The following is a 27,088-nucleotide window of genomic DNA, read 5'->3' as shown; positions in this document are numbered from 1 at the left end:
TTCCAAACTTGATCCATACACAGTTGAGGAAATTGAAACCCTTCTTCTTGCTCAAGAAAGCCGTATTGAGAAAAATATCAAGATTGCAGATCTTTCCACTCCTAGCTTGGCCCATCTCATCACAACCAATAGCTCTCCACACTTTACTCAAAATGGTTCTCCACATTTCAACTACAGAGCTGGTACTAGAAACTCAAATTTCCATCCACCTACACATTTTGGAAATGGAATGCAACACTTCCATGGGAACTTCACTCAACGAGGAAGAGGACGCCATGGTCGAGGCTCCTAGAAAGGCAACAACAAACCTCAATGTCAACTTTGTGGAAGAAGTGGTCATGTTGTCATGCAGTGCTACTACCGATTTGATCAATCTTTTACAGGGCCCTCACAACTTCAAGGAAATCGTCCACAAGGAAACATGGCTCATCTTCAGCAACAACTATCTGAAATTTTTTTCCCAGGAACCTCATCTCCATCAGTAAGACCAAAACACCAGAAATGATCCAAGACAACAACTGGTACCCGGATTCTAGAGCCACTCATCACCTTACACCAAATCTCAACAATCTCCTGACCAAATCACAGTTTCCTTCATCAGACGAAGTCTTCGTGGGAAATGGTAAGGGTCTCCCTATTCATCACATTGGTCACACCTCATTTTCATCTTCATTCATTCCCTCTAAAACACTTGCCTTAAAACAACTTCTCCATGTACTAGAAATTACAAAAAATCTTCTTAGTGTTTCTAAGTTTGCTGTTGATAATCATGTATTCTTTGAATTTCATCCTACCTCTTGTTTTGTCAAGGATCTTGCCACCCAGACAGTCCTCATGCATGGCCAACTTAAGGGAGGATTATATGTGTTTGATAACACACAACTGAAACTCCCACTTCAACATCCAACTCCCTGCCTTCACAGTGCAAAAACTTTCAACTCTTCATGCTTTGCTTCTGCAGCTCTCCCGTCCAAGAAACCAACAGTACCTGCTTCACCTACATCTCCCTTTGTATTGTGGCATAATAGACTTGGTCACCCTTCCTCACATATCGTTTCTCTTGTACTCAATAAATGTAATCTCCCTCATCTTAATAAAATTCCTTCTCTTATCTGTTCTGCTTGTTGCATGGGGAAAATTCTTAAGTCCCCATTCTTGCATTCAACATCCTCCTAAACCAAACCCTTAGAACTTATACATACTGACCTATAGGGGCCAGCCTCAACACCCTCCTCACATGGACATCGATACTATATTCACTTCATTGATGCCTACTCCCGATTCACTTGGATTTACATGCTTAAACATAAGTCTGCAGCATTTTAAGTCTTTCTTCACTTCAAGTCTCAAGTTGAACTTCAATTAGGCCACAAGATCAAAGCTGTGCAATCTGATTGGGGTGGCGAATATCGTTCATTCACTCAATACCTTACCTCCAATGGAATTATCCACCGTATTTCATGTCCTTACACTCACGAACAAAATGGACTTGCTGAACGTAAACACCGACACATTGTTGAACATGGCCTTGCCCTTCTTGCTCAAGCCTCTCTTCCCTTTAAATACTGGGATGAAGCATTTCGCACCAATGTTTATCTCATTAATCGATTGCCTACTCCAGTCTTGAAAAACAAATCTCCCTTAGAAGTTCTCTTCCACCAAAAACCATCATAATTCAGCTCAAAGTCTTTGGCTGCATGTGCTACCCCAACCTTCAGCCCTTCAACCACCACAAGCTACAATTTAGGTCCATTCCCTGCACATTCCTTGGATATAGTCTCAACCACAAGGGCTATAAATGTCTCAACCCTAATGGTAACATATTGATTTCCCGTGATGTTATCTTTGATGAACATGCCTTCCCATTTGCCCAGCTGCACTCCCAAAAACAGAAAACTTCTTCTTTCAGCTCTTCATCCACCTCCCTTCCCTATCAAACCTCTTTCCCACTAATGGTTCTCCCTTCTTCAACATCTTGTTCAACCTCTTCTCCAACCAACCCACCAATATCTCTTGCCACCTCTAACCACAACGTAGCATCACATCCTCCACCATCCTCTGCCTCTCCTCTTCCCACCCATCATATGATCACTCGATCCAAAAATGGCATCTTTAAACCAAAGGCCTATCTCATTTCTACCATTCCCACTTCAGTCCATGAAGCCCTCCAACTTAGCCATTGGAAACAGGCCATGACTGATGAATATCTCACTCTCCTCCGAAACAACACTTGGAATCTTGTCCCTCCTCCCACTGATCGCAAATTGATCGGCTGCAAATGGGTGTTCAAAGTTAAGGAGAATCCCAATGAAACTATAAACAAATACAAGGCCCGTTTAGTTGCTAAGGGTTTTCATCAGGTTGCTGGATTTGACTTTAATGAAACCTTTAGCCCGGTTGTCAAACCGACTACCATTCGCATTGTTCTCACTATTGCCTTAATCTACAATGGAAAGTTCAACAACTAGATGTCAATAACGCCTTTCTCAATGGCGACCTACATGAAGAAATATTCATGCATCAACCTGAAGGCTTTATCGACCCTCTCAACCTGAACTATGTTTGCAAGCTAAATAAATCTCTTTATGACCTCAAACAGGCCCCTAAAGCTTGGTTCGAAAAGCTACATCAAGCACTTGGCACTCTTGGTTCCTCATCCACTAAATCAAATCAATCCCTATTTATCAACATCACACCTACTCACTCCACTTACATTCTAGTATATGCGGATGATATTCTTATCACAGGCAGCAATGATCAGTTTGTTCAACATGTGATCACTCAGCTCAACAACCAATTTGCTCTCAAAGATCTTGGAGATATTGATTACTTTCTGGGTATTCAAGTCAAGCATACATCTGTTGGAATGCACTTGTCACAGGCCAAGTATATCTCCAATCTACTTCAAAAAACCAAGATGCTTCATGGAAAGCCGATTCCCACACCTATGGTATCTAACCAGTCCCTATCCAACTCTGGAAGTGCTCCATTCAGCAACACTCAACTCTATAGAAGCACTGTTGCTGCCCTCCAATATGCCACCATCACACGTCCATATATCACCTATAGTGTCAACCGAGTTTGCCAATTCATGCAAGCTCCTCTGACTGCTCATTGGAAGGCTGTCAAGAGAATTCTACGCTACCTGGCTGGCACTCTTCACCATGGACTCCATCTTCAGTGCAGCTCCAACTCACACTTCAACTTGATAGGCTTTTGTGATGCAGAATTGGCCATCAGATGTTGATGATCGCCACTCCACATCGGGATATTGCCTTTTTCATGGTCCAAACTTGGTTTCCTGGCACTCCCGAAAGCAACACACAGTCTCTAAGTCTTCCACCGAGGCAGAATATCGGAGTGTAGCTACCTTAGTTGCTGAAATTTCTTGGCTGCAGTCTCTCCTCAAAGAATTAAACATATCTTCCTCCACAATTCCGGTTATTTTGTGTGACAACCTCAGCACAGTGTACCTCTCGGCTAATCCCGTTCTTCATGCTCGGACTAAGCATATCGAAATTGATCTTTATTTTGTTCGAGAAAAAGTTCTTCAGAAACAAATCCAAATCCATCATGTACCTTCCTCTGATCAGCTAGCAGATGTCTTCACTAAGGCAATTCCCAACTCCAGATTCCTCACCATACGTGCCAAACTCAGTGTCAACCAAAGTCCACCCTGAGTTTGAGGGGGGCTGTTAGTGAACTCAGTTGTGTTTGTTACTAAGTTCAGATCAGTGAATTACTAAGTTCAGTTAGTTTCAACTGATCATTTCTGTTTAAAACCAATCTCTCAAGTTAGTTATAGGTATCAACAACTACGTATATAAAAACTACAGAAGTGTAATGATATTACAACAGAGAAATAAGAACCAGTAGCATTACTCTGTTTTTCTCTTACTCTGTTTTCTCTTTCTCCTCGTTTCTGTTACTCCATTTCTTCAAACACTACTATATTTTATTTTTCGTCATATTTTTCATAGTAAATCAAACAAGAGAATTTCATGTTTCTTCCTATCTTATTTCCTTTCCATAATATAGGCAATTCAAACTCAAGCTAAAAGTTGGCATTGACATAATATTGAGGATGAATTAGCCTAACAAACATGAAAATAGTTCCTAAAGGCTCCATCAGTGTAGCATGTGCTGCATAAGTTATATGCTAATTGTTAATGGAGTTCTTTGGGTAACTAGGGGAGTTGGGGATTAGAGAGTTACTCAATGACCAGTTAGGTATAATAATAAGAGAATTCTCTATATATGCAAGTCAGAGTTTAGCCATTGAGGCAAAGATCGTAACCTTTTTAGAGAGTTCATTGCAAGCAAAAGCTTTAGGCCTCTCCAATCTCCTATTAGAAGTAGCTTCTACCATTGTAATATCACGGATGACCAAGAAAAAAAAGAGAACCCTAGAAGTTTGAGGGGTCATAACTCCATATTATTGATATTAGATCAGAATTGATATGGCCATTTTGTTAGGTTCATTGCTGAAGCAATTGGGCAGGGAGTGTTAGCAAAGCATGGAGTAAGACATTCGGTTTCTTCTATAAGAGATTTTTTACCTTATGGATATACAACTGCAAAAGAGCAATTAATTACTATATTTAAGGTCAGGCATTGTTAAAATTATTAGAGAAACATTGTATACAAAAATAAATTTCACATTGAACAACATATGCATTATTCTTTCTAGTACATTTTCCTTATTTTCCTCAAAGTGTTTCTCCCATTGAAGCTGGTTTTGAATGCCTAATTTCCCGACTGTACCTAGTTCAAACTCTTGTTGACAATTGTAAAATGTACAAGGTAGGAACAAAAAGAATAATAATAGAAAATGTCCATAAGGAAACTTACAAGAGTGAGATAGTAAAATTAGGTTGTCAGCATCAGAAATATCATCTAAGAACAACCTTCAACTCGCTCTGCACTTGCTCCCTAACATTCCACTGCACCCAGAATCATAGCCAAATTTCGGGTTATTAGTCATTACCTGTAATCAAGATGAAATACTAATCACTTGTACAAAATCCCCTAAACATAAAATACCTGCAACTCGTTTATCTCCTCATCTGTAAGCGAACGCTCCATGGACCAGTATGCTATCCGATAACATTGACTGGTCATTCCTTTCTTCTTGGTGAAATTGTCGATCAATTGCACCTGGAAGTCAAAAATGTATCTTATAGTTTAGAAAACTTCAGAATGGAGCTTCACTTTCAGGCACTAGGAAAATAGGGACTTTTTATGGCCACTGTTTCACTATAGATCAGATTGTTAACAATCATCTTGGAATATATGACAAATTTTGAATGAAAAATTGACTACGATCCTATTATATAGAGAATAGTAATTTCACAATTTTGACCTCTTTATAAACCTTCAATATATGAAACACTTTAAAAGAATATTAACTTCCAAAGCCTCTCTTTATCACAATTATATGTTTGGCATCAATGAATCAGAGTGGAGGTCTTCATAAGTCCCCCATCTGCAGTCCTCCCACTCATATTAGCATATCCAATTCCTGATGGCATTTAAAGCTATGAAGGAAGAACATGTTATTTCCTATACGGACACAGCAGCTCTGCAACCTATGAAAAATTATGCAGGGGACCCAGAACATGTTAGCATATCCACCCTCACAAAGGAGAAAAGATACTGGATGCTCCCAGAGACTATTCAGGTTGTCAATGACCAGATTTTCTAAGCTTGGCTTTGTGCAAACTGGATCTATTATTGCAACTGATGGTAGATAGAAAAGAAGAGAGAGGATCTCTTTTATGAGCAGCTTCAGAGGATGGAATTGGTCCATAACTGCCTCAGTAGCTTCATGACAACAATATTATTTTCATAGAAAGTCCAAGAACTAAAAAGTGAAATAAAACTAGGGGTGTGTAAAAAACCGATTAAATGGACAAAAATGATAGAACTGAGCCAAACTGGCCTAAACCAATCAATTTTTAAAGATTTTTCAACAATTTCGGTTTTCTAAAAGAAACCGAAGTATGCCATTTAGAAAACAAATAATAAACCAAACCAAACCAAAAGTTATATACATTCACCTAAAATATACAATAACCATTGGTTACGTTATTAATTTGGTGCACTTCTTTCACACTCGATAGAATCCCAAACCAAACTTAGTATGATAAGCATAGACTATAACAATAGTTATTCATTCGGCTGTGTTACAATAATATGATTTGAAATGAGTTACAATGATGTAATTTGAGCAAACTCTAAAGCAACTTCTTGTAATAAACTATTTTAAGCTTTTTGACCAACAATGTCCTATTATGAGCTTTTTGGTTTTGACCCAAATTGATTAAAAAAAAAAAAAAATCACTTTATTTGTTGACCGAAATATAGTAAATTAACTTACATCAATTATTGTTATTAAACTGAACTGAACCGATCAGTTCCCTCTTTAAGTTCAATTAGTCTGGTTCCTAATACATAAAACCGATTAGGCCGGTTTGGGTTCCTAATACATAAAACCAATTAGACTGGTTTGGTTTTATTTTAAAGTTCGAAACTAAACAAACCAAACCCTGAACACCCCTAATTAAAACACAAATTGGTTCGGTGCTTTCAGTGTAACTATACAAATGGTTAGGAAAATTCTACCAAGTGAACCATGAAGAGATCTATAGCTAATGAACAATTTACAAGAAGAAACATAAAAAGGCATACCTCCTGGACAAGATCTCCAGCAACTCCTCTTACAACCTCACATAGCAGGTATCCCAAACAGAACCATTGCTAGCCATTCCAATCCAAGCCCAAAAGCCCAAGCAACATTACCTGTTTTCCCACTTTTCTTTAATATTTCTTACTGTCACCCCACAACCTAAAACTTCCAACCATTTCTCCTGATAAATTATCAATGGATGTTGCTTAGTGAGATCATAGCAGTTCCGCCAAAAAACTATAGGCAATAATTGTCAAATAATAAGTTAATACAAAACTATTCAAATTAAAACCATTCATTTGGAAATATCAATGTAATGGCATAATGGTTTCACAATTCAATGGCAGTAAAAGGATAATGGTTTGCTACTTCAAGTAGATAATCATACAATACAATTTCATTGAGGCATTACAGAAATGCTAGTCCAGGGATTTGAAACTTTCTTCTCTGATACATTCCAACTCATGTTCTGAAGTTAAAAATTTCTATCATAAGGTTCACATATTGTGAATTTAGAGTGGAAAACAAGAGTCAAATATGATTATGTAACTAAAAATAAAAGAGAAATCAGGAAAAATAAATAAATTCCTAAAGTTGAATCTAAAACCAATCTTGACTAATGATGGCTTCTAACAACCCCTACTCAAGTGACTTGTTACAACCCCTTTCCATGTGGCCCAGTTTTGGCTCATGGCCCTGGGAAGTGCTTTTTAGCAGCCCTTGGAGGAACTACCTAGTACTTACTCTTTAGTCTTTTCCATAGATTTTCTGAACAGTTAGTCCTAAAATAGAAAGTTAATACTGGTAAATTTATGAAAATTCAAAGAAAGGATATACACAGGACCCTAATTGTAGGTTCTTCTGCTGAAGAAACATAATCAAGGCACCTATTCTGAGAATGCATCTTTTACAACCTACAAGAAAAAACATTTACTTCTTGAAAAAGTAGCCTGACTTTTCAAGGGATCACTTCAATAAAAATCTCAAGAAAATTGTATTATAAACTGGCCTCATGATCACTGAACCAGCTGCATACTGAACACTAAGACCAATTAAAAAGGTATTCTCCCTTCTAAAAACTCTCTTTAACTCGCCCAATCCTGTTCACACAAACACACAAGTTGCATTCAATGTAGCTATGTCACTATGAATTCCTTCATTTTCCTAGAGTTTCTCATTTGGTCAACCAACACATTTAGATAGCAGGTTCAGTGTAACCATGCAAGCAGAACAGGAGCACCAATGCTCATGGTTAACACAATAATGTAGTAATTGGATCCCTGAGGTTAGCTTGTAAAAAGAACTTTTACTGCCAGATTTGGGGACATGGCTCTTCTCTGATGCTATAATCGTGTTTGTTAGCGATGAAGACAAGTGGCAATCACCTGTGAAAGGTTAACAAATGCATAGAGATTGGACTCTTAAAGCCCAAATTATGATTTGGCACACTTTGGATGATAATAGGCCCAGTCGGGATTTTATATACTTCAATGTGGATTTCAGTCTAAGTTTTGTTTATGAGTCTAGTCAAAGGATCACAAGTGTTCTTATTTCCAAAATCATTAATGCTTTACATTTTCAAGAGTCTTTCAATTTTTTTTATCAGTTCACATTGTTGATTTTCCAACTTCATTAGTATTGCCATTAGCTCCAAAAGAGTCTAAGGTCTAGAGTTATAGTGTATAAAGTTGGTTCATTTATCTCATACAAAACCTTCCAACTTTCAATGTAATCAATCAGGTGCAGCCTCCAGTTTGAATGATCACAGGTTGTCTCCACGAGAACCAATCAGATGACACCTTATTATGAACCAATCGTACTGTGATAGTTCAACTTGTTTGCGTGATGCAAACTGAACTTAAGTGTGAAGCCTAAGATTTGGAAGTGATCCCTAGAGTCCCAACATGTTTTCTTTTACCTTTCTGTTCGGCATCAATTTTGGCATCAGAGCAAGCTGAGATCATGATTACAAGACCTAGCAGGAGTTTCAAAATAGATTTATCTAATAGTCAACATGATGAGATACTATGTGGTGATGGAACAGCTTGATAGCCTGCATATTCAACTAAGCAACATTGAGACACAAATATCTCAGCCCACTAATGATTTAGCACGTGTTGTGCAAGGAGAATTATCTCAAATTAATAACAACAAAAACTTGGAGGAACATCGGACATGCACCACAATATCCTATATCTGAATGGGCTAGAGGACTACCTGAAACAAGGTGCAAACCTTGTGAAACTGCTGAAGATATCACAAGGAAAGTAAAAGGAGAAGTTCTAATTTGAAGGGCAATGCTACTCAATTTCTTGATTGGCTAGCTACAATTGAGGACTGTTTTGATTGGTATGTATGAATGATGAACAGAGAGAGTGGTTTACTAAAATGAAACTAATAGGCTTAGCAAAAGATTAGTGGACAGATGTTGAAAGAGATACTAGGAAGATGGGAAGATGAGGCTACCACCTGTCAGCACATGGCAGGAGATGAAGGATAAGCTATGTGAAAAATACATGCAGGATCAATTATTGTAATAAGTTATGTAATCACCTCATTACTATGAATCAGAACAACATGTCTGTTGCAGAGACCAAAGTACATGCAAAGATATCATGAGCTAAAGACTTGGAGTCAAATAGTAGAAGATCCAAGGGCAAACTCTTGCATGATTCAAAGCTGGATTGAGACCTAAAATGAGAAGAGAGTTGATGCATCAGCCATTATACAGCCTAGAACATTTTTTTTTTTTTTTTATGATAAGTCAAAGGAAATGCATTAATAAATAGGCAAAAAGCCACAAAGCATACAGGGGGTATACAAGGCGGCTAGGGCCTCAAAAAACAAAGATAAAAAGAATCGCCTCCCCTTAAGTGGATGCTACCCACTCCAGGAAGCCTATAAGAGAGAAAGTCTCCTCACCTAAATACAATTTGGCCCAACTCTACAAATTACAGACAAAAAAATTCTTTAACTTCTGAATATTCAACACACCCCCCCTAAAAGCTAATCTATTCCTCTCCTTCCATACCGTCCAAAAAATACACAACGGAATGGAATCCCAAACCTTTTTCCTTTTCTTTCCCACAAAGGAGCCCCTCCAGCTAATTAAGACCTCCTTTACAGTTTCTGGAAAGACCCATTTAACATCTATTAACCCAAGGACAATATCCCACAAAGCTCTAACCACTATACAATGTATAAGGATATGATTTACATTTTCTTCTTCACACCCACACAAAAAACAACAATTCGGAAGTTGCACCCCTCTTCTTTGTAGTCTATCCAGAGTAAGCACCTTCCCCCACGTCGCCTCCCAAGCAAAGAAGGCGACTTTAGTTGGCACCCTAGCCACCCAAATACTTCTTGAAGGAAAGCCGGTTTCATTAGGATTGGTCAACAAGCTATAAGCTTCCTTGACCCTGAACTGACCATTCTTCCTTGCCTCCAAAAAACTAAGTCTTCCTTCAAAGAAGGCCTATGACCCCTCAGCACATGGAGCAAATCCCCAATCATATCTAGCTCCCAATCATTGAAGTCCCTCAAAAAATTTAGGTTCCAACCTCCTTGACCAGAATTTTGGTCCCACATTTCTTCAACCGTTGAACTCCTTTGAACGACCATGACGAAGAGATGAGGAAAGCAATGGGACAGCGCTGTATCAATACACCAAACATCTATCCACAATTTGATCTTGGTGCCCTTCCCAGCTCGGAATATCATGTTATCCCAACACCAATTTGATTCTTTCCAAATCTCCTTTCAAACCCCTACTCCAACCGCCCCATTAGCCTTCTTTGGCCTCCATCCAAGACCCTTTTGCCCATACTTCACCGTAATCACTTGCTTCCAAAGATTATCTTTGTCACAAGCATACCTCCATATCCACTTTCCAAGCAACGCTTTGTTCAACATGGCTAGCTTCCTAAGGCCTAGCCCACCCTTTTCCTTGTCTGTACAAACCATCTCCCAATTAACTAGATGAATTTTCCCCTCCAGATTTCCCCCTCCCCATAGGAAGTCCCTTTGCACTTTCTCTAGCCTTCTAGCAACAATCTTGGGCATTCTGAAAATAGACATTTGATAGATTGGCATGCTAGCCAAGTACTTTTTATTAAAGTGATTCTTCCCCCTTTGGAGATATATTACCGTTTCCAAAGCGCAGGTCTCCTCCTTACTCTCTCTTCCACCCCATCCCACATATAAGGAGCTCTATTAGGAGCCCTTAGAGGAAGTCCCAAATACTGAGAGGGTAAGGACCCCACCCTACAGCCTAACTCAACAGCCAACTCTTCAATCTCCTCCACCTCTCCAACTGGAATAATTTCACTTTTGGCTAAGTTAATCCTTAGACCTAAAGCTGCTTCAAACCAGAGTAAAATCCAATTTAAGTGAGTTAGATGCTCCCTACTAGCCTCACAAAACACAATTGTGTCATCAGCAACAAATAAATGGGAGATGTTCAAAAAGGATCTACTGCCACCCTTAATGTTACACCCTGATAAAAATCCCCCCTCCACGGCTCTCCTAATAAGAACATCCAGCACTTCCATTCCCATAACAAAGAGATAAGGAGATAGGGGATCTCCTTGTCTAAGGCCCTTAGTGCTAGGGAAGAAGCCAGCAGGCACCCTATTAACCAAAACTGAGAATTTGGTTGAAGACAAGCAACTCCACATCCACCCCAACCACTAGACCCAAAGCCCATCTTTTGCAAAACCTTCAACAAAAACTTCCAATTGATGTTGTCATAAGCTTTTTCTATGTCCAATTTGCAAATAAGACCCTTTTCGTTTCGTTTCCGCTACGAGTCTATCACTTCATTTGCAATTAAAGAAGCGTCAAGAATTTGTCTTCCCATCACAAAGGCATTTTGAGAAGTGGAGACCACCTTTCCAACCACTTTCTAAGCCTGTTAGCTAGCACTTTAGCCAATAACTTATAAAGCCCCCCCATAAGACTAATAGGTCTAAAATCTCCAAAGTCCTCAGCCCCACTTTTCTTGGGAATCAAAACCAGAAAAGTCTTATTGAGGCTCTTGAGGAAAGAGCTATGCTCGTGGAATTCCTTAAACATTTCTAGGATCTCCTCTTTAACAAAATCCCAACAACTTTGCCAAAAAGCCATAGTAAAGCCATCCGGACCAGGGGCTTTATCCCCATTCATCTCCATCAAAGCCGTATGAACTTCATCCTCTGTAAAAAGACTCTCCAGATTCTCTGCTTCTTATTGACTGATTTGATCAAGCTGAAGCCTCCCAATGTCCGCCTTCCACCCCGTATCTTCTTATAGCAGCTAATGAAAAGCATTAGCAATTCCTTCCCTAATCTCTGCTCCTCTGAAAGCCATTCCCCATTGATCTTAATTATGTCCAAAGAATTGTTTCTACGATGAGCGTTTGCCATACGATGGAAGAAACCCATGTTTCTATCCCCCTCCCTCAGCCAGATCTCCCTTGAAAGCTATTATATAGCCTAGAACATGCTTTTCAATTTGCATTAGATATGGAGGAGTACTTGGGATGTGAGTTTCATCCATAGAACCAGTGCAGAGAAGGTTCACTGATGTAGGTTGCAGTGCAAGAATAGGCCAATTCAAGCCATTTATCCAACCTACAAGGTCTAAGTTGCATTCTTCTAATGCCGTTAATCCTAAGGGTAAGGTTAATAGGTGTTTTAAGTGTCAACAACCTGGCCAAATAACCTAAATTGTCCAAAGAACAATTTGTACATCAGAATGGAGCATGAAGAAGAACAAGAACAACAAAAAGATGAAGTAACTAAAATTCATTTGATTATAGAGCCTATGATCCTGATGACTATAGATGTTGCTCAAAAAGAACTACCATAGATGTTGCTCGAAAAGACCTACCCTAGATGTTGCTCAAAAACTTTCCTCTCTGCACAACATTCAGCATGCTTATAGATTTTATGGCAAGGCCTCAATTGCCTAATCTTCCAGCCTATCATATGAATCCAAGTGAGCATGAAGCACTAAAAGGACAAGTGGAGTAGCTGTTGTCCAAGGGAACTATTCATGAAAGTTTAAGCCCTCATACTATCCCTGCCTTGCTAACACAAAAAAAAAAAGATAGTAGTTGGCAGTCACACTACTAACAAGATAGCCATCAAGTATCAGTTTTCTATCCCTTGATTCAATCATATGTTAGATATGACATGATGGCTGGCTCTTGCATATTTTCAAAGATGGATTTAAAGAGTGGATATCATCAAATAAGCAGTATATTGGAAAATGAATGGAAGACGGACTTTAAAACAAAAGATGGCCTCTATGAGTGGCTAGTCATGCCTTTTGGCCTTTCAAATGCCCCTAGCACATTCATGTGCTTCATAAATCAAGCACTTCAGCCATTTATTGAAAAGTTCCTAGTTGTTTACTTTGATGACATCTTAATTACAGCAAGACCAAAGGAGATCACATCTCCCATCTATGGCAAGTTATGACAGTTGTTCGCCAAGAAAAGCTCTACATAAATTTCAAGAAATGCTCTTTCATGATCTCAGCAGTAGTATTCTTAGGCTTGTTGTTTTGGCAAAAGGATTGGAAGTATGAATGAAGTAAAAGCCATCCTAATTCCCAACACATCACAACAAGTACAAAGTTACCATGGGCTAGAAAAGTTCCATGGACATTTCATCATAAGTTTCAGCAATGTTACAACCCCTATAATTTATTGTATGAAGAAAAATCAGTTGAATTGGACCAAGGCAATATCACAGGCTTTCAAAGAAATTGAGAAAATGTTAATTGAAGCACTGGTTTTGTAGCTTCCAAATTTTCCGGGAGGTGTTAGAAGCGGCATGCAATGCATCAAATATAAGAGTTAGAGGTGTCCCTACTGCATTTCTCAGCAAAAAGCTTAATGAAGCAAAGCAGAAATATTGTACCTATGACAAAGAATTCTTTGCAGTGGCTCTTAGCAAATTGGCATACACTCTTTCTTCTATTGCTGTACAAGTTGTTGGATTTGACTCATTCAAGAGACCTTATCCTTCTTCCAAAGATTTTAGCACTATATGCGTTGCTTTAGTGCCTGGAAATTCGGGAGAATATGGTGATTTTTTACATGATTGATATTGCTTCAAAGGGACTCGGCTTTGCTTACCCAAAACATCATTTCGTCATGCTGGAGAAACAACTGGTCATTTTGGAAGAGATAAAACCATTACAATGGTGGAAAATCATTTTTATTGACCAAGTCTGAAAAAAGATGTGGCTAAGAATGTCTCCAAACATCAAACCTACACATTATCAAAGAGGCAAAGGAAGAATACAGGTCTATACATGCCACTTTTGTGCCACATGAGCCATGGCTAGACCTATGCATGGATTTTGTCCCTGGTTTGCCGAAAACTATCAGAGACATGATTGCATACTTGTAGTGACAAATCATTACTCCAAGATGGTACAATTTATCCCATGCTTAAGGACTAAAGATGTTGCCTAATTGTTAAACTCTTCTTCAAGGAATACCTATCAAAAAAAAAAAAAAAACTCTTCTTCAGGGAAATTGTTCGCCTTCATGATTTTCCTAAACTGGATGGTAGGTCCATGAGTTACTTCTGATGAACTTTATGGAAAATACTGAATGCCAAACTAAAGTTTTCTTTTGCTTTTCACCCTCAAACAGATGGCCAAATAGAAGTTGTTAATTGAAGCTTGGATCATTTACTTCACTGCCTAGCTGGAGATCAGATCAATGGCGGAATTTGCAAATAATAGCTCCCTGAACAGGTCTATTAGTCACAGTCCTTTTGAGATTGTGACTAAATCACTTCCTAGAAAGCCTATGGATTTCATTCCTTTAACAATGGATGCATGACCTAGCATTGAAGCCGATGCTTTTAGTGAGCATATAGATGACATACATTATCATGTTCAATGAAAATTGTTTTCATCAATGAAATTATAAGTCATATGATTACATGTTTTTCCTGCTTGCCCATCAAATAAATAAATAAGTCATACAATGATGTGAAAAGAAAATTTGCTGAACTTATTGAAGGTAATATGGTTATTGTGTGAATAAGGCCTGAACAATATCCTAGAGGTGCCTATAAGAAACTCCACTCAAAGAAAGTTGGTCCCTATAAAATTCTCAGGAAAAAAAGTCCCAACGCTTATGTACTTGACTTGCCAGAAAATATGGGCATTAATAAGATCTCTAATCTTGAAGACCACACCCTTTATGCTAATCCTAAAGCTGCTACATCAATTAATGGTCCAAATGGTCATCTTCTACCAGCCCCTTGATTGAAAGAGAAGATTGAAAAGTTGTTAATCACTAAATTGTTTCAACCAGAAGAGGAGGTTATCAAAAGTATCTTGTGAAATGGAGAGAAAGACCACTTTGAGATTGTATGTGGATCACAAGCAATGAATTTCAGTAGTTGAATTGTGATCTTTATGAGAAATTTCATGCCTTTAACTTGTCAAGGTTGAGTTTTCCAAAGGGCGTGGGGGGAGTGTTCTTATTTCCAAAGTCATTAATGCTTTATATTTGCAAGTGCCTTTTAATTTTTATTTATCAATTCAAGTTTCTGATTTCTCAGCTTTATTATTACTGTGATTGGTTCCAAAGAGTGTTAGGGGTCTTAAGAGTCTTAGGGGTCTTAGGGTTGTATTTACAAAGCTGATCACTCTATCTTCTAAAAGGATTGTGAAACCAAGGTTTGGTTAATCTTGATTTTGATGATAACAAAACAAGGTTTAGAACTAATGATTATATTTCAAGTGTGATTAGGCAAGACGATTTCCAAAGTGGCAATCACAAAGACAAATCAAGTCAAGGAGAAATCATGAAGAAGAAGACCACCTCAAAGAGAAGTGTTTTTTAAGACCCAAGTTTCATAAGATCTCTTTATAAGGTTGTTGGTGCACTAGGATTTTCATGCATTACATTCTTTACTTATGCACCAAAATCATCAAGAGTTATTTTGTTTTAAATATTTTAAAAATTGGATGATTTCATGTTTTCAACTAAAACCTTGTGTTAAATGTTTTTCAAACTTGTTTTAAAAGGTTTTAAGTTGAAAAAACTTGGTTGTTGAGCCAAAAACGGCTCAATCGGTTGAACTGGATGAGGAACTGGTCGACCGCCAACTCAACCGGTCTAAGTCTGGGTCAACCCCTAGCTCAATCGGTCGAGGTCCAGGTCGACCCCCAGCTCAATCGATCGAGGGTGTAAAAAACTTTCTCTTTCTTCCAGAACGGTTGTTTAACCGGTCAAGGTTGAACCTCAACCGGTTGAGGTCTGATTGAGGTTCGGTCGAGGTCCAACAGTTACCTGCCAAGTATTAAATGCTAACGGCTAGTCAACCAGTCGACCCCTAGCTCGACCGGTCGAACCCCCAACGGCTAGTTTGGCTTTTTTCTTTTATAAAAAGGTTCTAATCTTCATTGTTTCAAGAGTTTAACCTTCCCAAACCTTTCTTGAATATATTTGAGCCTTGGAAGAGTGTTTTTGAGTGCATCATTATTCTAAAACTTGCATATCCTTAGTGCACCTTTCAATCCTAGTTTTCTTGTATCATTTGAGCTTAAAATTTTTGTACTAGGATTTTGTAAAATCATTTATTTGTAAATCTTTGAGAGGAAGTTTCTCAAGTGTGGGGTATCACTTGAGGGGTTGTTCAAGATTGGGATATCTCTTGAGAAGTGTAAAGGGTGCTTGGAGCCAAAAGTCCAAGAGGGTGAATTGAAACCATAATCCAATTATATTACTTGAAAGCTTGGTTTGGAAGCCTCGAATTAGTGGAATCTCAAGCTTGGGATTGAAGCTAGAGGAGAGTGGATGTAGGCCGGGTTGCGCCAAACCACTATAAAATCTTGTGTTTGCATTCTCTCTTCTCTACTCTTTTAATTTATATGCAATTGTCTTTACATTGTTTATTATATACTTGCATATAATTGTCTCTTACATTCACATAGTTTAAATTTGCAAAAAGAGACCATCACCCTATTCACCCCCCCTCTAGGGTGATTACCATAGGTTGGGTTCTCCTAATTTTTCTAACAAGGATCAATGAATGAAAACACAAAACCTTCCAGCTTTCATTGTTTTCTTTTTCGTGTGATGAAAATTAAACCTATATGCGAAGCCTAAGGTTTTTGGAAGTAATTCCTAGACTCCCATCATTTTTTCTGGTACTTTTCTGTTCTGCATCAGTTAGGGCATGAAGCACAATGCATCAAATATGTAAGAGCAACTAAAGTGTACATATCATTCACTACAAGGAACAGGGAAAGGAAAACATTCAATCCATAAAAGTGTTGCCAACATTCCATCTGCTGGCAAATAGTCATTGGCATGTTGCCATTTGACATGGACATGCGTTCTGGAAAAAGATACTCCTCAAAGCAAGAATTTTTTAATTACTGTGTGGAACATCAGTGTTTGTGTATGCCCACTAGCATGTGTGTATGTATGCTTATGAATTTCTCCTTCAATAGTGACACTAAAAAATGTTGCCATAAAATAAAATACAAAAATGTCTTTAAGTCATAAATATACATTGAAGAAAGCAATGCCTTCATAATAGGTCCTATAAGTCCAAAATAAAAGGACATAATGCATCCTCTTTTTCACATTTGGCGACAACAAAGAGCCCCACACCCCCTCCCCACATCAGAGGAGTAAGAAAAACAAAGAAACTAAAAGAAAAGCAAAGGGTGACAACTAATTTTGTTTCTACTTTTATATTATTTTATCATCAACATTACTGTTATTACTGTTATTATCAGTCTATGAATCTTAGTGTCTAATAACATATGAAAGCCACACATGCCAGCAATGGAATAAACTGAAGTTCACATTTTTTAAATGATTTTTACCCTTTCTTACAAAAGGTAAAAACAGAAAAATGAAATGGAGCCTGTTTCTACTAAAATTAGTTCAAAAACAAAGTTTTAAAGAAATTCAAAATATATAGTGCTAAAATGTAACCACCAGCCAGATCAAAAGCACACCTAAAAATATATCTCAAGTTCAAATGATGGGTTGGTGAAAGGGAAATATGTATCAATCCAGCGCATTTCTACCTGCAAATTTCAACAGATTTAGCCCATGCAGATTCTATACAGTATATGGTAAACCCCAAGATGAAAACTACCTTTCTGATAGATTTCAGAAATTTCAATAATAATAGCACTCTTAAATGTTTCTTTAGGTAATTTGTCAATGATTCTTAACAAGTACCTTGAGAATCACAAATAATTCCCTATATTATTCTGGACTATCTTGATTTGACTTCTAAATGACCAACCTGTACTGCTTTTGCATAACATGAATTGCTTTCCCCACTTAAATTTATTATTTTATTATTTCATTATTTTTCCCCCCCTTTTACTTGCAGTATTTCCCAGATTTTGAATTATTAGACCTGGTAAATAATTCCTTAACCCATATTTCTCACTGCAGCATCAACTGATAGTATTAAGTTTGCATCTGATTAAGACAATCTCCTGATCCAAGTTTACCAAACAAGTGCTGCACCAAACCCTCAAGACATTTCTTTAAATCCTCAGCCGCATAAGACGTGCCATCCATTCCAGATGTCTCCCAATCACCTGGAAAGAAGACACGAACACCTTCCATCTGCATGATAAGTTATTGAACTGAAGAAAACATTAAGAAACTTGTTAATAGAAAACAATCATTGATCAAATCAGAGACAAGAAACCTAATGAAAAACAGGGTAGTGAGTTGAATCAATGGAATCTCTACGATAAACATCTCCAGTCACAAGGAAATGAGTGTGTCCCCTCCTCAACAGCTCTGCTTGATGAGCACTAGTGTGGCACCTCAAGACAGTTTGAGAGTCAATGTAGTATGTATCATTGTAACTCCTAGTGATGTGATCAGGAGGAACCAAGACATCATCAAAATTCTGCAAGAAGTAGAATTTCTGGCAAAAGAATTCACAGAAATATGGATAAGAATTTTGGAAGCAGACATTGACCAAAACTTCCATGCCTTATAAATAGGATCTATCTTGAGGATTTAGTAGGATGTTTTGTTGAAACTTAAATATCCAATCTTAATAAGGGGGAAACGGTGATGGCCAAGAGAATCGATTAAAAATAGAAGCACAACCATGAAGAACATTAACAAACAAGCTTTAAATCCAATAACTATTAGTTATTAGTTTGAATATGCTTGTGTAAAGAGAAAGAGAAAACCAGTGACCATTTAATCTTGTTTTGCAGAAAGGCTACAATGCTTTGGAGTTTGATTTCTCTCTTTGGGTGCAGTGGTTTTCATTCTTCGATTAAAAGGAATTTCTTGTTAGTATGTGCCTTTGTGGGTAAGAGAAGGGAGAAGTCTTGGAGGGTCGCCCCTTTATGCTTAATGTACTTATGGAATGAAAGAAACGAAAGAGCATTTAATGATATCAACAGTCCAACCAAGCTTTAAACATCCTTTTGTATACTCTTGTAAATTGAGCTGTTATAGAGGATCATACTTTGTCTATGTTTATTTTATGGAGTGGCCATATGTCTATTAGGGGAAGTTTTGTCTTCTTTGCCTAGTTTATTGGCAATCTGTTTGTATACTTCATGTGTACTGTTTTCGCCACTTCTAGGCACTTCTAATACAAGCTCTTATTTACCTAGCAAAAAAAAAAATAGTTTGAGTTTTAGCAGTAATAACCATTGAAGCCATAAATTTTAAGCCATTGAAAGTCAACATAAGCAAGCAAATGGCCGTGTTGATGACCTGGTATTATATGCATTAACAGCAAAAGTAATGTAGGGCATTCTATTCCGGATAAGCCTGAAGACTCGTGACACAAACTTTCAATTTTGAATGTTTATTTTGAAAAATAGATAAAATAATTAAAATTAGTTAATAATTTTGGAGATATAGATACAGAAATTGCATAACCAAACTCCAAATTCCAGACCAAAATGTAGCTCATTATCCAGTCATGCCATCACAAAACACCTCAAAGCTTCATGGCTTCTGGAAAGACTCTTTGATGCACACATCACAACCTAGATTCGGATTAGACCTCAACACACTACTGCAAAATATCTAGTCAGATTTGTGATCTCAAGTCAAGCCAAAGTTGATGCTAATTTGTTTTCTTCTTGCTTTGCCAAAGAATTTAGCTCCAAAGAGGTATGGAGCAAAAAGTACCTACCATGCCATATTCTAGATATCTCGGCAAAGAGAAAATAAAGAACCCTAAAAAAAAACCATATAATAATGAACCTCTCCAAGAAGTTTTGGAAATCCATAAACTTCATTGGTTCATTAGGTAATATGATGCAACATATCTCATTGGACCTAGGCCTTTAAATTGTAAAAAGTTTATGAATCATATGTTGCTCAGCTCTCTTTTCAATAATATGCAATTAGCGAACTACTCATATATTTTTGGCCTTTGGCTATTGTAATTATATTTTCTCATCATGAAATATGTGTGGTTCTTTCTCCCCTATTAAGTAAGTTCCCCTGTTCAACAATTCCCAACCAATAAGCTTCACAATGCATAAGTCATAGTGTCATACAAATAAATTAATTATCTTTCTTTCTCCTCCTAATATCTAGCTTCACATTTCATTCAGTAGTAATTTCAATTTATCAAAACTAGCAAATTTATTTTATCAAACACTTTACACTTTAACTATCCCCACAAACTAAAATCCATCAAAATAGGCATGTTCCAATGAGCCTACCTCTTGATACCATAGCGCAGGCTAAGAACTGTTACATGTAGCTGTGCTTAGAAGAAGTTATCTTGAATAGTAGTAGATCCTTCCAGTAGTTCATTGACAGTTTGGGAGGTAGGGGCACTTTCTGCTGCTTTTCTCCATTGTTGTTTCTTTCAATTTTGATGCCAAGAGTAACTTGTCGACTACAAGTGCACTTGGATTATATCCTCCTTTGTGTCCTTTTATAAATAGTATCTACTCATGACTAGTCAAAAGCAATAGCTGATAACATACATTTGCACCATATAAAGTCCAAGTTGTGAGTTTATAAGCTACCACTACTGCATAAAAGTTTGAGTGAAATATGCACTTGCTCTGTAATAATTTTCGGTTCCATTAAGCATTTGCAATGGACTTCTGATATTTTATCAATCATCTATTTTATGACATTGTTATATTTCATGATAAGACGTGCAGATCATGCTTTATAATTATGCTTGTAAGTACAAGACAAACATGGGGTTTATAACAATGACAATTTCTCATGCCTAAGAAGAAATTTTCATATTTTGGGTTCTTTATAAATATAATGGTGAGTTAGAAATAATTTGATAAATGCTATTTAGATTACTGAATATTATTTGAAGTGAAAAGTGTTCAATTAGTAGAAATTGCACTAGTCATGAGCCTGAAGATTATATTGAAGAACACAAAAGGGGGCACAACCCAAGTACGCTCAGAGAATACAAGCTGCAACTGAACACCTATAAGAGAGAAGAGCAGCAAATACTAAAATAGATAGCAAACAACCCCATGCATTAGATCCCACCTAAGCTCTCCATGAAATCCAAGAATTTCTACTCCTATTCAAACTATTTCCAAAAGCTTTTATTTTTAAAAAATTTTCCAATTACAAACTTATATTATTCTAATTAATTATTATCATTATGACAATTGTGTTTAACAAAAATTCATAAATATTATTTTTCTCCTGCAATACTATTAGAGAATTTTTACAATCTCCATCAATGCTAAGTACCAAAATAATGATAATAGTAGGTGTTGTAAATATATTCTTTGCTTGCCTACAACAAAGAAAAAAATTAAATAAATCAATTTAAAAGGACTAAAATAACTTGTAAGTGATTGAGAATGCTATGAATTATATTTTCCTAAGAGACAACATGTCCCTTTCAATCCTATGTTGTCTAATGTCCCTCTCAAAACATAAATTAACTTTCAATTTTTTTTTAAACAAAACAACTTTCCTGAATTTTTTCTCACTTGTATCATGATAGAGAAATATACACCCATACGATACATATCTGCAAGACTATCTTTGAATTTTTTGTACAAAAGCTAGGTCAAACAAACCTTTTCCTTAATAGACCATTGTAAGTACCATGCCTTTATTTTACCAAAGGAATTTCAAATTTGGAGTACGTCCAGAATACTGCATTTAAGAGTTGAATAACATTGGAGAGAATTGATAAACCTGGTAAACTGAATGCCTGTTCTGGACTTTTTTTTATATGTAAGTTTGGATAGAAGTTTGGATACTAGGCTCCCTACTTAGAACATCGTCGATGGAATAATTGGCAACATATGCAAATACCACTTTCATGGATTCTTAAATGTTAAAACGCTTAGGACAGGGAAAAAACCAACAGCAAAATAAATATAAACAGTAGCAAAATGTCAAGCACCAGTCATAGCAAGATAATACAAGTTCCAAATAGTGCAATGTATGGCTCAAAAAAGTGAAAAAAAAAAAAAAAAAAAAAAACATGCATACAATTTCTATTTTATTTCTTAATGGTCAAACCTCTTTTGTGGAGACTATTGGGCAAAGGTCGTCAAACTTATCAAATTTGTTTGAGTAATTGGCATCAAAATAATCATATATTGCATTCTTCAGAATTCCAATTGGGTGTTGATCCCTCCTGTGAAGCTGCATTCCAAGTTTCGACAAAATTGCATCCAGGACATTGTTTGTAGGATCATCCCTCACCACATCTACAAACCCCACAACCAAATATATCAAGCCAACCAAAAGAACTTGAAAAAGGTTCAGTACATGAATTCTAATTTTACCAAATATTCAGAATAGAATAACCCAAATAATTTTAAAAATACAAAGACTCCAAGTTGCATTTCACGCCCTGACGAAGTATCATCTGAGATATAGCTTAGTGAGTATAGTTTATTTTTTAAGGCTCTGCAAGCCAAGTTTATCAAGGCAATCAGCAAAATCCAAAAACTTGAGTACATCAATTCCAATCACATAGACTCACTCCTAGGTCTTCAAATTGAAAAAATAAAAATAAAAAATAAAAAAATAAAAAAATAGAAATTGACCCTAAGTTTTAGAAACAAAATCCACCATCCAACTACATTAAACCAATCCAAAGCAATAAAAAACAACCCATTAGATGAATTTTGACATCAACCAATACGCAAATAAGCATAAAAAATATAAATATAAATATAAAGGAAATCAAAGTTGTAATTGCATTCTTACTTTCAAAAAATTTGCACATCTTCCCTACAAAACCCACATTCACAGATATCAAACCAATTGAAAAAATGCCATAAACCCAGTACAGAATCCCCATTTCACCAAATACCCAACACAAATACATCATTAAAAAATAAATAAATAAAAAGGGAGAAAATTTAACCTTTATCAGAAGGCGAAATTGCAAGCCTAGTTATATAAATGCACCAAACACCTCCAACAGTACAACAAATAGAACAGAAACGTAACCCGCTAAGCTTGTAAAACGCAAAATAAGTTCTTCAATTCCAATTTCACATAAATAAAAGAAAAAAGAAAAGAGAGAAAGAAGTGAAAGTTGAAACATGCATTCTTAATTTCACAGAAATGACGTCTCTAACCATGTAAGTCTCAAAAGAGAGAAGGAAGTCTGATAACGACAATTGCAAATTGAATGACACAAGTTGGGCATAAGAATACCCAGAAAAACGCAAATTGGATGCTTGAATTCGAACCTAGCAGGAAAAAAAAAAACGCACAATAGAAAAGAAATCAGATTGTGAAATTGCAAACAAACGACGCGACTCGAGTGCAAATGCCTGCAAAAACGCAAATTGGGCACACAAAATTCAAGCTAAAGATCCTTTTTAAACGCAATTTTGGGATGTGGGTATGTTACCATCTCTGCCAATCTTGACTCCACCAAGCTTCATTAAAAGGAATGAATCATCTCTTAGTTGTAAATCTATTTGACTCTACTTAATAAATGTTCCCTGAGATAAATGGATGGTTTCATGAAGAATTTTTGGTAAACTGATTCCTCCTTGGCCCTAAAGTTACAAAGGGAGCATTGATACTCTGATCTATCGCCCTCTTATAGCGAAACTCCATGAACACTCAAATTAGATCCTCTTTAATCACGTCCTAACACTCCTAAAACACGGCTATGCAGTGTTAGGTCTGTGTGGAGGTTGATGGTTGACGTGATGGATTTTCTGCTTGCTGTGATGGAGGTGGGCTTTCATGGAGGAGGATTGTTGGGGTAGCGTGGTTGCTGGTATGAAGATGTGTGTGAAAGGTGATCCTGCCCATATTTCAGTGAGTAAGAGCTTTTGTTTGAGATGAAGGTTGTGGGCCGCCGAGAATGATCAGGGTCGCCCCTTGGGTTGTTGGTTTGATGGTTTTTAATGGGCTGGCCCACATGGATAAATAACCATGTAAAGATTACTTTCTTTAGAAATAAAATTATCCATAGAAAAATATTAAATAATGTGCATTTAATGCCACTCTCTTACCATTCAATAAAATTATTATTTGCACAAACTAATGCAATCATATAAGCAAGTTCTAAATTTGATTTTCCAATTCTGTAATTATTTCTTATTTTTTAATTCTATGTTTATTTTTTGAAAAATTTGCTAAAAATAAAATAAAAAGAAAAAAATAGAAGAAAAGAAAAGAAAAAAATATTAAAGTTAACAAATCATTTTTACTTGCTTTTTCAAACTTATTTCACTCTTTTTTTTTTCTTTTCCATATAAAAAAATTAAATAATTTTAAAATATATAAAATTTAACTAATTTTAATTATACATATGAAATCATTTTTTTTCTTTATTTCTCCTTTTTGAGTACTTTCCTAGAACAAAAAATAGCTTAAAATTTTATTATTGTGTATGGTTCTTGGTAGGAGTGCAACTTTGGCAGATTGGTCGAATCTAATCCGATATGTTTAGACAATTATTTTTAATATTCAAGTTAAACTTTTTCAACTCAAATTCAATTCGAGTTAGATTAAAACCAAAGTTTAAATTAGGGATAGAAACACTTATTTAAATAACTACTGAACAAACTTTTAATGTTTTTATAATATTTCCAACATATGTTATTTTATATAATAATTTTATTCTTTCTAAATTTTTATAATAAAAAAAATCAAATTATATTTTTATTAAAAAGATATATAACTTTGTTTTTTTTTTTTTTTAAATACCTCTGTATATAAAATTTGATATATAACTATTTAAAATTTGATATAAGTATATAAAATTTTTTTTATTAAAAAACATTCTACATGTATTTTGAATTATACAATTAGGGGCTAACACAAGTTTAACCTCATCAACTAGAGCTCGAAGAAATGAAGTTAGTTGAGCTTGAATTAAATACCTCTGTTTAGAGGTTGGGCTAAACTTAAATTAATTATTTATTAATCCCTATTAAATTATTCAGATTAGCTATGAACCCACCAATTTGTCCAAGTTGTATGTTAACCATCCAATTTGTTCAAGTTATGACCCTAGTTAGAAAGCTTAGAGGTTGGGTTGAACTTAAATTAATTATTTATTTATCCCTACTAGATTATTTAGATCTGCTATGAACCCAACAATTTGTCCAAATTATGACCTTAGTTAGAAAGCTTAGAGGGAATAAAATAAATGAAAATTTGAAAATTTTTAAAATAGATTTAAAATTAATAAATTATTATTTTATGTGTTTATTTAAATATATTGTAATTATTTTTACTCTTCAATGTAAATATTAAATAATTTTAAAATACATAGAATTTTAATTAATTTTGACTTCTTTTTTTTTTTTTTCATTTTCTTGTTCATGCAACCAACCGCAGTTACCTTTTAATGGCATCTTTGCAGACCGATTGCAACCAAAAAGAGGAAAAATGGGTTTTAAAACCAACTCCTAGGACGTGTTTGGAAGCCGCCTAATTTCAGCTTCAATTCTTCTTACTTTGCATACTCATAGATGGGGTCTAACAAACAAAGCTCAATCTCTTTTTCTTAAGCCTCTGTTGCTTCGGCTAGTTCGGTGAATTGCGATCAGGTAAAACCATTTTCTTGCACGGTTGCACTAGAAGTAAACTTCGTTGGGTTTCCGAGAAATTCAAAGAAAAGATAAAAAAAAAATAACAAGGGAAGTTCTGTTTGGTTGCAGGAAAACGAAGGATATACTAGACCCTCGCTCAATTGAGAAAAATTCTGTTTGGTTGCAGAGAAACCGAGGGAAAGAAATCTAAATTGTATACAACAATGCTCAATTAAAAAGTTCTATTTGGTTGTCGAAAAAAGAAAATGCAAGAAAAGAAAAGGAAAAAAAAAAAAAAGATTGTTTGATCGAGGAGGCACCGTCCTTTTCTTTGAGCAGCTAAACACAGGAATGTTATATTGTTTTGGTCTCTAGAAAGTGGGGACTGAATTGAACTAAGGCAGGTGGTTGGATTAGGCTAGTTAAGTGAATATTCCCATTTTTGGGGCCCCTAGCAATGTAAATTTGAAATTCTGAATTGTATTTATATTTTATTTGAGGGGTTTTTTCTTCATTTTCTCGGTAATCAAACGGAGTTCTTAGTCATTGACACCCTTCGTGTTTGAAACCCTAGAAAATCAATGTCATATCAGGTCACTCTGTGGAAGGATGATCTATCATCTTGATTGAAACCGAAGAAATTCAAGGATGGTTTATCTAATGAACCATGGAATTTCAATATATAACTGTACAGTATCTACCATATCAAAATTTCTTTTCACACCTAATTTAAAGTTGTAACTCGATAAAAAAGAGGGTTATTTGGTTAAAGGGGTCAAAATAACCCCCATATTTGCAAATATAACCCACCGGTTAAAAAACAAAACAAAATTATTGATTGAGACAAAAATGCCCTTCTTCTTTTTTCTCTCCAACACTTACAACTTCTCCTCTTCTGCTTCATTTACAGAACGACTCCTCATATTTTCCAAAAAAAAATTCTCATCATTTTCTTCTACTTCATTATCTTCCTTTGGTGCACAAAAAGGAAAGCTCATATCCTCTTTCGCTTCATTTATAGAACGAGTCTTCATCTTCCATCGTCTTCTTCTATTTCATTATCTTCCTTTTATGCACAAAACGAAAATCTCATCTTTCCTTCAAAAACCCTAGAAAATTTCTCGTCTATCATTTCATCCTTTGTTTCATTCTGAATCCTTAGAAAAATTGTTATTCTGTTTTTTTCAAGTTATTTCATATTGTATCTTCAAGCACGAAGGAAACAATGAGTTCATTGAAGAGTGATTTGATAAAAAGATTAAAAAAAGTGACGAAAAAACAAAAATGCCAATTGCGAACAGAAGAAAAAAGTGAAGCAGAAGAAAGTGAAGCAAAGGAAAGCAAAGCAACTGAGCAAAAATCCCAATTACCAATAGAAGAGGCAAGTGATTCTGCTAAACC

General features: G+C 36.0%; 1 pseudogene; it reads right to left on the bottom strand.

Annotated features, from left to right (window-relative positions):
* On the bottom strand, positions 1–23,922 carry LOC117909623 (annotated as a pseudogene).
* Between the last annotated feature and the right edge of the window lie 3,166 nt (positions 23,923–27,088).

The sequence above is a fragment of the Vitis riparia genome, chromosome 19, assembly GCF_004353265.1.
Source record: "Vitis riparia cultivar Riparia Gloire de Montpellier isolate 1030 chromosome 19, EGFV_Vit.rip_1.0, whole genome shotgun sequence".
NCBI classification, from domain to species: domain Eukaryota; kingdom Viridiplantae; phylum Streptophyta; class Magnoliopsida; order Vitales; family Vitaceae; genus Vitis; species Vitis riparia.
This window is presented reverse-complemented; position numbering and strand designations above follow the sequence as displayed.